This window comes from the organism of the source record quoted next, unplaced genomic scaffold, assembly GCF_019419815.1.
Source record: "Pyrus x bretschneideri cultivar Hongxiangsu unplaced genomic scaffold, Pyrus_bretschneideri_v1 Contig49, whole genome shotgun sequence".
Classification (NCBI taxonomy): Eukaryota; Viridiplantae; Streptophyta; class Magnoliopsida; order Rosales; family Rosaceae; genus Pyrus; species Pyrus x bretschneideri.
The window spans coordinates 1,203,675-1,219,979 of NW_025999786.1; positions in this window are offsets into that span (position 1 = coordinate 1,203,675).

Genomic DNA, 16,305 nt, shown 5'->3' on the forward strand with positions numbered 1-16,305 from the left:
CTCATGTTAAAGTCCTAGAATTTCGCATAAAGGGCTTGGAATTTTATGAACGTACCTTTTTGCTTTCCCAGGGTGTGTTTGTTTGTTTTCCCGGGGATAGATTCGTTATCGTGTTTTGCCTTGTATACTTGCACGTTTCTTCTTGCATGTTGCACTGGCTTGTGGCATCTATGGTTTGGCACTTGCTTTCCATAGCTGTATTATGGATGCGGAATCACCAAAGTGTTCAACTACGGTTGATGGGTCCTTCACTACTGAGGACAGACTTCGATGAGGCAAGCCGCTATCCCATCTTGGTTCTCAAAGCAAGGATTGCAAGGAGGAAGAGCCTTCCTTAGACTCAGTCTCTTCTATTGATCCCAGATGTATTTCTTAGTGCTACATCGAGAGTAGGTTGTTTCCCGCCGTGTCGATCCACTTCAAGTTCTCATATGGTAAGGCCATTGGCTGGGCAAATTGGTTGGACACTGGGCAAATTGGTTGGACACTAGGCTTAACTTTGCGAACCAATGCACGACCTTGACAAAGGGCCAAGGTTTTGGATGCTTTCTTCATGACCAAGAAGCAGGTTGTTTGCCTCAAGCCCAAATTTCTTTGCCATTTGGTTAAGAGGTGGAGTACAGAGACCTATACCTTTGTTTGTGCTTAGGGAGAATTTATCCCTACTCTGGAGGATGTCGCCAATATTATGCATCTTCCAATTGCGGGTAATGTGGATCCCTTCCATTACGTCATTCCTTCTATAAACAAGAACATTTTTTATGTCTTGAAGAAAGGTGCTCCTACTTCTCTGAGCAAGGCTTTCGCTTCAACGAATGGATCAAACACTTTTGGCAAATAAACAAGAGTCAAACTGCAGGTTCGAGGCTATGTTGTGTTTGTGGCTAGGCCACTTTGTCTTCTGTGATAGCAAGGATACCTTCATTTGCCAAGTGATACCTTGGGCTATGACGATAGTACGTGGCCATGTGGTTCCGTTGGTTTCACTGTTTTTCAGGCTTCTCTACCATGAGCTAGATCAACTTCACACTCTGGAAGAACAAGTTGTGAGTAGTGTCTCGTTTAAAAGTTTCCTCTGCACTAGCTTTCTGCAAATTTTCCTATGTGAGTGTATCAAGGGTCTGAAGATAACCTCTTACCCTTCCGATGCAGTGAAAAGCCGATATGTTATTGATTCTTCCTCTTATTTGCCTAAAAAGCTCTCGTTAGATTGCTGTTGGTTTGGGAAAATTCCAGCAAAAAAGCAGAACTTCTTCGAGCTTTTAGACGATGTTTCCAGCTTTGTTTTCCGTCCGTATGTGTTAGTCCCAAAAGGTTTTGCCTCCATGATGTTCTTTACTGATGTTACTTGTGACGATGATCCAAATGTGACATCAATTCATCTCTCTGAGATTCTGGATTTCCTTTTGCTTACCGAAAAATCATTGACTTTGTTGGCTTCTTCAATCCCCTTCTAGAGAGATGATAACAAAGAAAGAAGTGTAGCTTACTCTCATTTTTGGCTGCGATTTTAACTGGGTTTTGACCAAGGGGTGCCGATATCTTTCCATGCGAAAATTGAGGTCTCTTTCAATAATTTGTTTTGGCGTTCTATGTATGCGCCTCAGGAATGTTTTCGCCTTTTTTAGTGCATTACCAACTAGACCCGGGTAGGTGGCATCTCTAAAGGCTATGCCTCTTATTGGTTGAAGTGTTTCCCTACTATCGCTAAGTTTCATGGTGACAAGCAGCCGCGGTTGTCTCCCACCGTTGTCAACCATCCGAGGCTAGTGTTCGAGCCTATTATTGTTGCTTATAGTTCGAAGCATCGATGCCCTACTACAACAGAGGAAAGCAATGCTTCGGGTGACTCTTCTCGGAGCACCAAGAAGTGTGGGGCATCAAGTGTTAGCAAAGGAAAGCCTACAGATCAAGGGAAAAAACAGCTTCGAGTATATTTCTTGGTTTGACTTCTCTTGCTAATTTTACCTTTGCATGTTATTCCTTAATGTTTTATATGTTGTGTGTCAGATGATGCAGTGAAACACTTTAGGTTCACTACATCTAGGCCTTGGGTGGTGAAAGACGGCCCACTTAGTAGCAAGCCTGACTCTTCTCTACACCGAAAAAATCGAAGAGTGAAGGTTTCGCAGTGAAGCCAAAGACTGGTAACAGATCTTGTTCCCTCGTTTCTTGTTCCCTTTGCTTTGTGGTTATATCCTAATTATAACTTTGTCACAACTAAGACTCCTGCCAAAGAAGTAGTTCCTGCTGGCCCTACTCGTAGAACTAGGAATGCATAAGCATCTGCTTCTTCCAGTACTCCGAAACATCCTGAGTTCCTTGATATTATTACTGCAAGTAAGGGAGAACGAAATGCTAAAGGGAAACTGACTGTGATGAGGCAGCTGTCGAAGGCTTGGCCACTGAGGAAAACAGCAATACAAGTGTCAATTCTGACCCTAGGAGTTGAGGACATCCTTAAGCTTCCCTAGGGAAGGACACGAAGAGTGAAGACAGTGGCAGATAACTAAGCGGCGATGATGACATTAAAGCAGCAAAGGATGTTAATCTTGATGAAGTCGACAGATTTTTGAATAATGACGTTCAAGTTGAAGTGGAAGATACAAAGGTATTGTCAACCTTCTCCTTATGTCTTTGAATTTTTCTTAAGCTTATATGTGCATGTAGGAAGTAGCTAAACTGCACTTAGCATGGTTTCTTCATGTTTTTGCATATGCATGTACAAGCATGTTGATTTGTTGGAATTCCGCCTTAGATACCTTTTATGGGCTGTGCTACTTTATGTCTCTGTTTGTTGATATATTTCTTTACTTGTGCATATTTTCTCTGAGTGAATGTTGGTGTTGTAGAGGCTACAGTATGTGTTGAAAACCCTAGTGGCATTACTCCCGAGCTTATAGAAGATGTTGCGATGGGTAGCGATGTTCAGCCAACAGAAGTTGTACCTCCTCCAAAAGTTCTTTTCCCTAAGAAGCAAGCTTCGGTGGAAGAGTGGGCATCATAGCACGATGCCCTCAAGAAGCTCAAGCATAGTATTGCTAAATGGAGCCAGGGTGCTAAGTTCGATTAAGGAACTGATTCCTTCTAGTGAGGCTTTCTTTTCCCGGGTCGACTTTAGGGGAGTAAAGGTCCGGTCCAGACTAGTTGAGGCATTGGGCAAGTTCTTTGAGTGCATTAGTGATGCAAATGTGAGCTTGATAGGTTTATTTTCCTTCATGTGAAGAATGATTTTGTAAGAGCTGGAGACCCTGCTTTATGGCATGAATCATACTTCCCCATGGGAAATCACAAAGCACATACTACTATGTTGGCGAGATATGATTAGCGATGTGGTAGCTTTGGGCATGCCAGTGGGCTCTTTAGTTGAGAAGCTAAGAGAGTTGCGTGATATCATGTCTGGGCTTTGGCTTGAGAAAGAGAAGGGCGTCTTGGATCAATTCATCAAAGTAAACAAATTGATGCGTGTTCTTGAACTGTAGCGTAAAGAACTAGAGGTGAAAAGCTCAATTTGAAGAAGTTGGTCCACATGAGCTCCAAGGTAATAGCGGTGTGTCTTCAACTTGTATCAGATCAATTACATGCTAGCATCTTTAGCAGTTCCTCCGAAAAGTGGTGTTCTAAGCTTAACTTCTTACCTTCCTATTATTGTGCGCTTTGCCTGACTGTTTGCATTTTTCTAACCCTTGGCTTCTTTTTCTTGGCAGAGCATAAACTTTGAGATGTTGAAGTAGCAAGCTATGAAGAAAGTTACTTTCCTCACTCCACCTATACTTTTAGTTGTAATTTCCTTTTAGACCGCTAGATTATTGTTTTTTGAACAATGGTTATGGGGCCACTTTGCTTTGTATTCTGCTTATTTTCTTTTGACTTCTTCCTTTGGCTTTGGATGCTGATGTTGATTTTATCATAATGCTTATGACGTCTTTAATCTTCTTGCCTTGCATGAGAATTTGCTGGATAAACTTCTATTTAGATCTTTCTGAGGCACATGTTTAAGCTTTTGCCTGCTTCCCTGGGAGAAATAGCTGATCCTGCCGCTTGGCATTTTGCCAGCAAGCTTCTCTAAGGAAAAATGAAAAAGATGTCATAACTTACATAAAGAAGTAGAACAAGTCAGGAAAGCTTGACTTGTTTAGCTTTGATTGGCTTGTTGCTTTTAAAAACTTTTCCTTGCTTGTCTTGATTTTGCATTAATAGGCTTTGGCATGTTGCATCAGTATAGCTTTTTGGAAAGCTTTATTTGCTTGACTCAATGGTTTTGCATGGCATATTAGCTTGGCATGTTGCATGAGCATTGAACCATTGAGCAGCTTACATGGCATTGATAGGTTTGGCATGTTGCATAAGTACTAGCTTTTGGACAAACTTTAGTTGCTTGACTCAATTGTTTTGCATGGCGTGTTGGCTTAGCATGTTGCATGAGCATTGAACCATTGAACAACTTGCTTAACATTGATTTTGCATTGATTGGCTTGGTGTGGGCTTTTATTATAGCCTTGGCATGATTACTGCTATAACTTGTTTAGAAGAAATCCTTCTAGTTATTCTTGCCAATGTAAAGAAACGAATGTACCAAATCTTTAGACAAAATGCTCATTCATTTTGTTAAAATCTAGGGTACGTTAATCGTTGCATGGCCTTACAAGGTCTCATAGAGTAAGCAAAATGATCATTGCATAGAATGAGCTTGTTCTTCTCAAAATAAGTAAAAGTTTTTTAGTAGTAATATGGCTTTAGCCACTTTGCATTGACAGATTTCATTAGCATACCTTCGTTGACCGAAGTTAAGTAATAGTAACCACTTCGATAGGCTTCCTTGATCCCAAAAGTTCTTTCCTAGTATGGGGTGGACTTCGAATGTCTGGAGATTTGCCTCCTTATGTGTTCAACTGTCCTGAGGACAAGATCTTATTCCTTGAAGTTACATGGCTTGACTATGCAGTTGTAGGCTATAAAAACCTGTTAAGGGTATAGGGTTGCTTTCCTAGCTATTTATGCCCTTTTTTTACTCAAGGTCCTTCCACCCCCAGCTTGCGCATGCTACAGCATCCCATTCTACGTCGTTAAATGTTGAAACTCTTGTTAGAGGCATCATCATTTACACATGGGAAATAACTTTAAACCCATACACCAATGAGTAAGGAGAGAAACCTGTAGCGTTCATTGGGGATGTGCAATAGGCCCATAAGACGTCTGGAAGATGCATGCTCCAACCCCCAGAGTAGTTATGTATCATTTTTCTTAGGATTCTCAGCAGTGTCTTGTTTGTGGCTTCAACTTAACCGTTTCTCTAAGAATAGTACAACATGAAGTGGTTGTGCTTGATCCCATAAGTATCAAGTGTGGCACTTACTTGTTTGTTCACAAAAAGATGTGCCGTAACCGCTCACTATTTTGTAAGGTATTCTAAATATGCAAACGATGCATTCCCTAATGAAATTGGGTACTAATGCTCCCGTTACTTTCCTCATAGGGATTACCTCTACCCATTTTGTGAAGTACTCAGTGGCTACTAGGATCCATATATGGCTATCGGAAGCTGGATTGATTGTTCCTATCAAATCAAGCCCCCAAGTATAGAATGGCCACGTAGTGCACATATCCTGTAGTAGCGTTGGAGGCTTGTGGATCAAGTTTCCATGAACTTGGCATGCATGGCATCCCTTAACCATGTTGTGCGTGTTTTCCCTCATGGTTGACCAATAATATTCTAAACTCAGTAGTTACTTGTGTAGTTTATTTCTTCCTTGGTGATCACCGTATTCTCCAGCATGTACCTCTTACATGACTTGTGATGACTCGGATGGCCCAAGGCATCTCAATGATTCCCCATTGAATCTCATCCGGTCCATAAAGTACCGATTAGCTGTCCTTTTTAATTTTTGTGCATCCCTTACATTGCTTGGTAGTGTTCATCGATGAAGAAGGTCAGGTATGGGGAATTCCTCCAGTTGTCACCTTCTGGAGTTTCCTACAAGAATGGTGAGTCAATTGTTGAGGCCTCCCTTCTGATTACAACAATGTTGGGTTGTTCTTCGACGAAGATAAGCTTGGAGCCAAGTGTGGCTAGGGCATCTGCATATATGTTGGTTGTGCCGTGAATGTGTTCCAACACCACTTGCTTGAAGCTTGCCATGAGTTTCTCGACCATAGTACGATATGGGGCTCTTATGGTGCACATTTTGTCTGGATCTACATCGATGTCGCGTTAATGCACCAGGAAGTTTAGGAATTTGCCCGAGGAAACACCAAAGGAGCATTTCTTGGGGTTCATCTTCAACCTATATGCTTAACATCTCCTTAGCACTTCCCAATGCCCTTCCCTGGTCTTGGATTTCACGACTAGGTTGTCCACATAGTCTTCCACCTCATTCCCCATCAGGTTGTGAAAGATTGCTGTCATTGCTCATTGATAAGTAGCACTGGCATTTTTGAGTCCGAATGGCAAGATAGTGTAGTAAAAGTTTCCAAATGGCATGCGAAAACAATCTTCTTAGCATCTTTGGCAAACATCTTGATTTGATTGTACCCACTGAAGCCATCCATAAACGACATCAGGCATTTCCTTAAGGTTGAATTGATCATAATGTCCATGGTGAGCAGTGGAAACTCGTAATTTGGGCATGCTGCATTTAGATCTCGGTAGTCGATGCATATCTGGATTTGAACAATGTTTTTTTTTCTTTACTAAGATTATGTTGGCAGCTAAAGAAAGTGCTTGATAGGCTTGATAAATTCGGTTGCCATAAGCTTTTCTACCTCAACTTTGATTTTAGCCTTTATTTTCAGATGGAAATTCCTCATTTGTTATACGATAGGATTGATCCCAGACTATGTATTTAGCGTGTGGCGCGCTGGGTTTGGATCAAGGCAAGGCATCTCTTCATAGCTCCAGGCAAAGACGTCATTGAACTCCTTTAGCAGGCTAACTAGTTCTTTCTTTTCCTCAACAGTTAAGTAAACGCTAATAGAAATCAATTTTTGCACAAAATGATCATCACTTAGGTTCACCTATTCAAGCTTTTATGCCACTGCAGTGGATCCATCCTGCATGCATTTTGGCGGGATTCGTCTTCGACGTGATTTTCTACACAGAAGCATCATCATTTAGGCATGATTTTATGCAGGGATTTATCCTCGGCAACAGGTGCATGCATGTCTTCAGTTTCCTTATGACCTTCACTTGCTTGGCGTGTAGCGCTTCCATACTCAGGGCTTTCTCCCACAATATGGTCAAGTCCCCCCAACCCGTCATAAGCTATAGATGACACGGCCGTCGAGAATCACGCTGGACCATTAAGGTGAAGTGTAGACAAGGACACCGGCCTCTGGCTGTATACATTTTCCTTTACCCACAGTTTCTAGGAATTCTTGGTCATTGAGATCTCGAACTTCTTCCTAATGTGGTAAAGGTATCCCTGAGGCATATGATATCCTACTTATAGAAATCATTATAGAACTCAACATCGGAATAGTGAACTTTGTCTAGATTAAATGGCATCTGGTTTCTTGGGATGTAAATAGGCATTGGCCCAATCCTTCCCTTGACGCACTAGTGGTAAGTGAAGGTTACAAGTCTATGCTTATTTATCCATGGTTTTCCAAGCAGAACGTGGTAAGCCACATTAATGTCTATAGTAGAGCGTGGTAAGCCACATTGATGTCCATCACATAAAACTTAGTAAATGACCTGATAAGGGCGATCTTTTAGTCAATCTCGATATATCCAATAGTTTCTTTGATGTTATTCCCAATCCCATTAATAGATATTTGAGACCTTACCACCTTTGACATTGGGACGCCTGTTGCAGTGAGCACTACCAAGGGCAAAATGTTGACGGAGAAACTAGTGTCAACTAAAGCTTGCTTGATGAAGACGTCATTAATCTATCCTTCCAGGTACAGTGGCCTTCGGTGGTCAAGGAAAGCCATTTCCATGTCTTTGTTAGTGAAGATAGTGGCATTGTTGTTCTCAAGGAAGGCCCTATGTGGTTGGACAACATAGTATTGAGGGCCATAGTTATTGAAAACATGCATGAGAGCTTCAGCAGTAGTAATTTTTGCTTCCGGGCCGTATTCAAGCTGGTCGAAAAAAGATTTGAACTTCAGGTTTTCCTGGAGGACTTGCGTACGCCGTTGCCCTTGGGAAAGGTAACGCTCAACTGCTTCCATGTCGAGAAGGTTGTACAAAGTCACAGCCGTCATTTCCTGGCTGAACAATTGCTCTTCCAAGGCTTCCTCGTTGTATTCTTCTGGCATATCGATGGTGAAGACTTTATCACTTAGGCTTGGGGCAAAATCCACGAGATTTGCATCCTCATCTCCCCATCCCTTAGCTTGAGGCCATGGAGTATCATAGCTCTACAGCTTGGAGTATTTGCATGAGTAAGCCTTCTCTATGTTCTCAGAAGATTCCCAGATGGCTTCTGGTGGCTTCGGGTCGTAGATCCATAGGTGGTAGACATAGTCATTTCCGGAGCATGTGATGATAGTTGCCATATCTTTCCTTCAGCGTTTTGGCAAAGGGTCAGTGTTTATGGCTTGCGTCTCGCATGACAGCTTTAGTGTTCCTTCACGGATTTTTGCATGGAGAATTTTTCGCAAAGTGTAGCATACAATATAAGGATATCCCACATATTGATGGTAGCAATAGTACCTGGGATTCTTTCTATCCTCCCTAGAATGGGTTTTCTACGGCTAGGGCAGCTTATGGCCCCATATGTGAGCATGGTATCGAGGATGTCTGGGAAATTTTCATTGTTGCTTGCTAGTGGATGATAGGTTTCCCTATCACTCTCCATTTTCATCATTTTCTGTGAGTTGTAGTCAATCTATCATCTACGACTAGGGCATGATGAGTTTCCTTCTTATCAGTTTTCCAGGATCTCCCCGTGGAAGGCTTGACAGACAAACTGGTCTTTTTCACCGTCTCCAATCACTTCGAGAACTGGCTGATACCGATGTTCTCCAAGTACACCTTATAGTCAGCTACAATGTTGCTGATGCAGATCTCCATAAGAGCTTCTTCGTCTTTCTTATCATATCAGTCAAGGACGAGGTCCTGGAAACGATTACCAAAAGTCATCAGATTTTCCGCGTGCTTTTGGCGTGTATTGTTGAGCTGAGTTGTTGTGACCTTTTCCTCATGCTAGAAGTATTTTTTACAGAACTTACTTGCCAGCTCTTTCCAGGTCCGGATGGAACCTGGTGCGAGGGTGGTGTACCAAGAATAGGCATAATCAATTAAGCTTTTCGAGAACTCCCTGAGACGTAGGTTGCATTCGCCAGCATGAGGACCCAAAACGTCAATGAAACGACTTATATGTTCCTTAGGGCTACCCTTCTTCCCATCAAAGAGAACAAGGTTGGGAGTCTTGTATCCGTTAGGATATGGGATATGGAGAATGTTGGTTGGATATGCTGGCTCAGGAACATATTTTCAGTCATTCAAACTCATGTGCAACTCATTTTCGAGCATGGCTATGATGTTTTCATGAGTGACAAATGATGGTGTTTTCTTAGGACTCTTGCCAACAGCAACAGCTAACTCTTCCTAAGAAGTCTTTTCGAGCATGGCTATCACAGTTTTCTCGATTAGCTTCAGGATTGAGTTTTTTAACTTTTCACGAACCTAGCAATTTGTTTTTAGGTTTTACCCAAGGCATGAATAGATGTGATGATGTCCAGCATGTCATATTCATCTAGATTTTCCTGGCTTTCTTGGTGTTGGCCTTCACGTTGAGACTCGTCAAGTCGAGAATTAGTCTTGCCTGCGTCTGAGATGTTGTCGTTCTTGATAGTGTTTCTTCTAGATTTGGGAGCCATTGAATGAAGATTGCGACCTATCCCCAATAGAGTCAGTAATTTATGTCGGGGAACTTTTAAGTCAAGGTGGACTTGGGCTTTGAGAACGTCCTTTTGTCTCCTTTGGTGCATATTCGCAACAAGTCCCAGAATATCTTGAAATAGATAGTTTGTCTTAGAAAATACCCTGGTAACATAAACGGCTTGAAGATAGTGTGAAAAATCAAGATAATGACTTGCTCAAGTGAAGCATGGTGTAAAAGCTAAAAGATTATCAGTTTACATGAGAGAGAAGGGATTTGCATGGTTGCATGGCTTTCTTTGCTGAATAATTTAGGCTTTCCTAGGGTGATAGTAAGGTTTCTAATAGCTGGGATGTTTGATGTAAAGCTATGGAAATTACTAAGGTTCATAGATGGTGATGTTTAGGGCTTGTAGTATGCTTCTGGGCTAAGTGGAACTTTCTGGGCTTCTTCCTAGGTGGTTCTCTTTCACTATGTTTTCTCTATGTCTCTTTATGTTACTCTAATCTCATCTATGTTTTTCCTTCTAATGGCTTATCTCCCTCCTTATATAAGTAAAGGTTTCTTCTCTAAGTTTTAAAGGAATATCTCTTTGTGGCTCAGTCTTCCCCTCATTTCTCCCTAATTATCTTAGTATTTCCCTTTTGGTGTAAACTAGCTGCACTGTTGAGACCTGCAGATTATTTTTTCCTGAGACGCGACTTTCCCAGAATGGTCTTCCGCAAGCGCTAAATTTGGTAGCGCGCTTCATGGCTTTTGCGTGTTGGCTGTCTGTGCAGGCTAAGAAAGGAAAGTCAACATTAAATGCCTGACTTGCTAGGCTAAACATGCATTTAATGCAAGAATCTAGTTTAATCCTAACTAAGGGGGTTGACTTGCTAGGGAAATGGATAAACTAGGCTAGTTTTCTCTCAGTGATGCCTGTGTGAAATACAAAAGGTATGGGCTCGGATCTTTGGGCTCCTAAGCAACCCAAAGTCTTCCATGACCCCGATTCGACGTTGGCTGATAATTTTTCGTAACCATCCACACCACAATCCACTTGGCAAGCCCCGAATATGCGACTTAGGCTTAGCATGATTTGCGGCTAAGGAAGCACGGCATGATGAATAGGCATGAGTTTGGCATGAATATCCAGTTTAATCATCGTGGCATGGCATGTTTGTAAATATATTCCTCGTCAATCATGTGTCGTGGCGTGTGTTTGGGCTTGAATGTAGGCTTTGCATGACAATTAGGCCTTAAGACTTGGTTAGGTTGGTGTGTGACATTTTTGAGCCCCAATAACGTCGAGCCTAAACCCATCTAAAGAAAAATCTAAAAGGTCTAAACCAACATAACAAGTTTCAAAGCACAAAAAAAAAATCATGTTAGAAAAAAAAAAAAAAGGAAAAACACAGATTATGAAGAACATAAGACCATGTTAGAAATTTTTTTGGCAACCACATTCCCTTCTGGATAAATATGTGACCACCAAAAAGTCATCTTAAGAATTCAGTTTAAGCAAGCAAGCCATTTAGCCCGAAAAGGCCAAGAAAGAACAAAGTCTTTTGAACGAAGACAAACAAGAGCACTAGTAAAATCACTTTTCACGAAAACAATGTCAAATCATTTATAAGCCAATTCTACGTCAATAATCTACAAAAAGAATTGTGATGACCAATAACTTGTCATAATCCCCCAAGAAATCGATCATGACAGTTAACCAAGTAGGACTAGCTTGATATTGGTCATCCTCACTAGTTTGTCTACTCTTCTTAATCTTAGTTCCAATAAACCTAATTGATTGGTCATCCTCATAGATTTATCTAACTATCTAGATGCAAAATTCCTAAAGGTGATCAGTCATTAGAAATTCGAACCCAGAATAAAATACCCACAAAGATTAAGAATCTAACATGGCATATAATCGGATAATAATCAACAAAGTACTTCACAAATATTCATGTCATGGCTTCATCATAAACCTTAGAAAATAACTTAGTTACACATAAAAATAAGAATAAAAGAAAGATAGAACCCGGAATCCATGGCAAAGCACGTCCCTAAGCTCTTCTTCACAAATTTAGGAGATGGTGATTGGTAGTATGGTGTGGTTTATATGGGAATGTGGGGTTTGTGGTGGATATCTTAGAGAGAGCTTAGGGCACTTATTTATACTAGAAAACCCCTAAAAGGTCTGGGAGAAACTCTCCTAAATAAAACAAACTCCTAAACAATTAATGACACAAACTAGGAAAGAATCCTTCTTAACTTGGGAAACACGTCATCTGTCTTGCACGCCAGGTCGATTTATCTTCTAGAAAATTTTGTAAAAATATGAGAAACGTAGTTTTATCTCTTATATTTCCAGGCTTATATCGCACACCACTAGGAAAAATTGGGAAAGCCTCCAAATCTTCATTCTCCCACAGCTGCACAGTTATGACAGGAAAGTTACTTCTGCAAGATTAACTTTGAAAATTGGAACGTTTGGCTTCATGGAAAATTATGAAATTTGGTTACAATAATCTTCTGCCTCTTAGCTTCCTTTTCCAATTGACCTTACATCAAAACTTCTCCAGAAAGTTGAATTATCACCAAAAACGTTCTAAGTGAGCAGATTGGCTGAAACTGAGAAAAGGGAAGTAATAAGGCTCTTTTATAATCAATTCCTTAACAAAAGATAGGGATAAATGATATAAAAATATGTTAAATAATGCACCTATCAAGGGCGTGTGTTCCACACCTTTCTCCATTTCCTCTAAGTTCTAATGGGCCCGAGCCCAGCTCCATGCCCCTGTGCCCTTGGCCCATGCTGAGCCATCACCTAGCCCACGTCAACTAGTACCCGCGTCGCACCACCAGCACCTCGACTCAAGCCGAGCCGACCCCCGTGTCGCGCCATCAGCAACCTATGTTGCCCAATACAGCACAGTAGTCTCGTGACACCCTTGCCATGTGTTTCACACTTCCTCAGCCCCCGCTGAGCCAATTTTCAAGAAGAAGGAAAAGTTCAAGTTTTTCTTACCTTGTTGCAACACATAGAAGAAGAACAACAACAATAGACGACTCTTTGCAAGGGCAAGGGAATAAGAAAGCTAGGGAGGGGAAAAATTGCCTCCGACTTTTCTCTTCCTTGTTGGAATTATGATTGTTCTCCAAATTTATTTAATCACCTGCTTAAGGCAGAATTATGAAGGAAATATTTGTGAGAACAAGTTCATTTGAGCAACATCTATGAATGCAATTAACAATTAAAAGGTGGAATCATGCTTGTATGCACTCAAAAATAAAACTTGACCTATGAATTCAAGGCCTAGTGAGTGTGGTGAACCAAGACTCAACTCAAGAACAAAGTGAGTTGAGAAATATTTTACCTTTGTAGATTCCTCTTTGCATAAGTAAAGGTTATTCACCCAAGAGATAGGGCCTTCATTTCTTACTTCTTAGCTCCATGGATTTCTTGGAAGAGAATGGTAGAATAGATTCTCCAAGTTCCCAAAATAGGGAACATCTAAGTCTCCACACCAAGGAGAGTATTGATGAAGAGATAAGTGACATAGAGTAAGTAAGATTGCTAGCGAAGAGATAAGTGACCTAGAGTAAGTAAGATTGCTAGCTATTTTCCTCTCGGTTGGCTGGCCTCTTAGAGAGAAAATAAGAGCTTGTGTTCTCTCCAATTTCCTCAAAGAAAACCCTAATAAATTTTGGCTATAAAGTTCTTTATATAGTCCCTTCACTTAAGTGACAAAAGAACCAAAACCCTTCATTCTTTAATGTGGCATGCCTTAAGGGTTCATTGGGCTTTCAAGCCCTTTGTGTTTTCAAGTTGTCATACAACTTGAGTTATTGGACTTAACATTCAAATCTCATTGGACCTTGGGGCTTAAAACTAACCCGAGGTCTAATACGAACTTATTCGTTTGATTAATTAGCATATTAATTAATCCTAGCCATAAATAATTAAATTATTTAATTATCCTTACTCATCTCCATTGTTTCTTCAATCTCTACCTTACACGGTGTACGATCAATTAGGTTCCTTTTAGCAAGGCAGTGGGCGATTAGAACTTTAGAGCTTTCCACAAACCATGAGTTACACCTAGCAATATGGCATGGCTACCCAAGCTAATCAGAAGAGGTGGAGAACCTATTCAGTTTAGGATTACAATGCAATACAGTCTTTCTCTAATACAATACTCTTGACCACATTGTTTGGTTTGATAGCTTATTCATGTCTACTATCCAATGTGATTCATTTACTTATATGATTACCTTGAATGTGATTTGGAACGACTTCCTAAATTTCATTCATGCTCTAGCCAGAGATTCTTAATCATATCATAGAGTATTCTCCTTCAAACAGTTTGAAGGTTATAGGTCATTTGTTGTGCATTCACTTGCCTCCATGGCTAAGTGGCATAACTCCAACTATGTCGTGATTACCCTATGACAAAGTGACTTTGACATAGTCAAAGATCAAGGACCTAAATGATGCCTCAGGTCAAAGGACTATTTTGCATTATCCCAACTATGAGTTCTCATGTGACATGAGTATGAGAACTTCTTGTTGATCATGTTCAGTGGACTCATTCTCTATTGAGCACCAATATGCTTGTCTTGGTGTCAGTCACACCAATGACTCAAGACCAGTTATTCTCCCTAAGAGAAGACATGACACGTACTGATCTTAACGGACTGTCAATACCCAATTGGCAATCCTATGATCAGGAACGTTTATGGTATGTATGCGAAAGAGAATGGTCTCACAAATCTAACTTCTTTAGATCACATTCTCCCAATTACATATTCCTTGGACTTATCGTTTAAGCATATAAAATTTATATAAGACGACTTTAAACAATAATCTTTGCCCTTTATATTAAACTAGATTAGTTTAACATGTGAAATGTACGGAAAGTATCATCATATGATTGGCCTTTAGGGCATATTTCCAACAAATTAAATAGGTATTGGGGCAATTGGTTTCCTTTTCCTAGAAGAAGTCTATCTGCAAATCAAGAAATGAGATCTAGTTCAAATTGGGAAACAACTCTACAAGCCTATGCAGTATAGATTTCTACACCTACTACCATTTTCCCACATGCAGCCCAGCATGTGTAGGGGCATTTGTGGAGCTTAAAATAATCCCAATATTCTAGAGGCGACACTTGGACTTTTGCTCAAGAAATACAAGATTGCTCTTATTAAGTGGGCAGGCTCCTCAAATACTCCAACGCACAGCTCACACCCTTGAAGGTCCCAACAGCTGAATATGACTGCCCACAGCTCACCTGCCCTTGGCAAGGAAAAGTCAAAGCATTAAAGATAAGTATTAACTGCCAAATCTTATTTTTAATACATTCCCAATTAAGGATTGACTCCATTCAAGTAAGTAATCCCTATTTAAATCAATTAGGGTAATTACTCCATTATCTCAAGATATTATTTCCTATTTAATATCTTGAGAATATTCCTCCATAAAACCTTGGCTAATAGGATGTCGTCATGTGTAGGGTAAAACTCTAACACCATGGCCTACCACTCCCCTATATATACCCCATATTCTACCAAAATTCGATAAGCTTTTGCTACCCCAAAAAAAACCCTAAACACTTTAGCCACAGTTATCCACCACTTCTGGAGGCCGAAAATACTCACAAAGGCATTTCAACCTTTCCCTGGCCACAAGTCTGGCTTCCACACCAGCAGCGGGTTTCAAACCTGAGACCTCCAGTTTTTAGTTTTAAGGAAGCCTTAGAACTAAAGTTTGAATGAATGGAGGATAAAGATTGTATGAGGCTAAAGTTTGATTATTAGGTGTGTATTTATTGATAAATTGTAGTTTTATACAGTGGCAGATCTAGGATTTTAACATTGGGTGGTCCTAATATAAAGCTAAAAAAATTAGATGAAAATAACATTGAAACATTAAACAATCAACGACAACTTTTTATTCTTAATCTTAATATAAACAACAATTTGATGCAACCCTTTTTTTACCCTTTATTAGCAAGATCACTAATCCCTTACAATTGAGAAAAGTCACTTCTTAAAAGCACTGAATGAATATAAATATCAAGTTAATCTTAAAATGTATAGGTATGTGAAGCCTGAAGAAGAGAACGGAGAAGAGATGGTGGCCTTCAGTTGGGTGGGTATTAGGGAACGGGGATTAGGGATTAGGGACTAGGGAGTTCATTTGGGTGGAGTGGAATTGTTTGAAAGTTGAACCATTTTTGTTTTGTGTTTTTTTTTTTAATAAAAAATGGTGAGGCTCTCAGCCTCCCACGTGACCTAGGATGGTGTTCTCAAACAATACATCAATACTCACTATTTTACTTAATGCTCCACGTCACGTCGTGGACCTAGGATACCGTTTAAAAAGTAAATAGTCTTCTTCTTCTCTTCTTCTGGTTTGGCAGAAAGCCAGAGTATTTGTGCAGTCACTGCTTTTCCCCTCCACCATTGCCCAGACTTGGGTGGTCCTTGG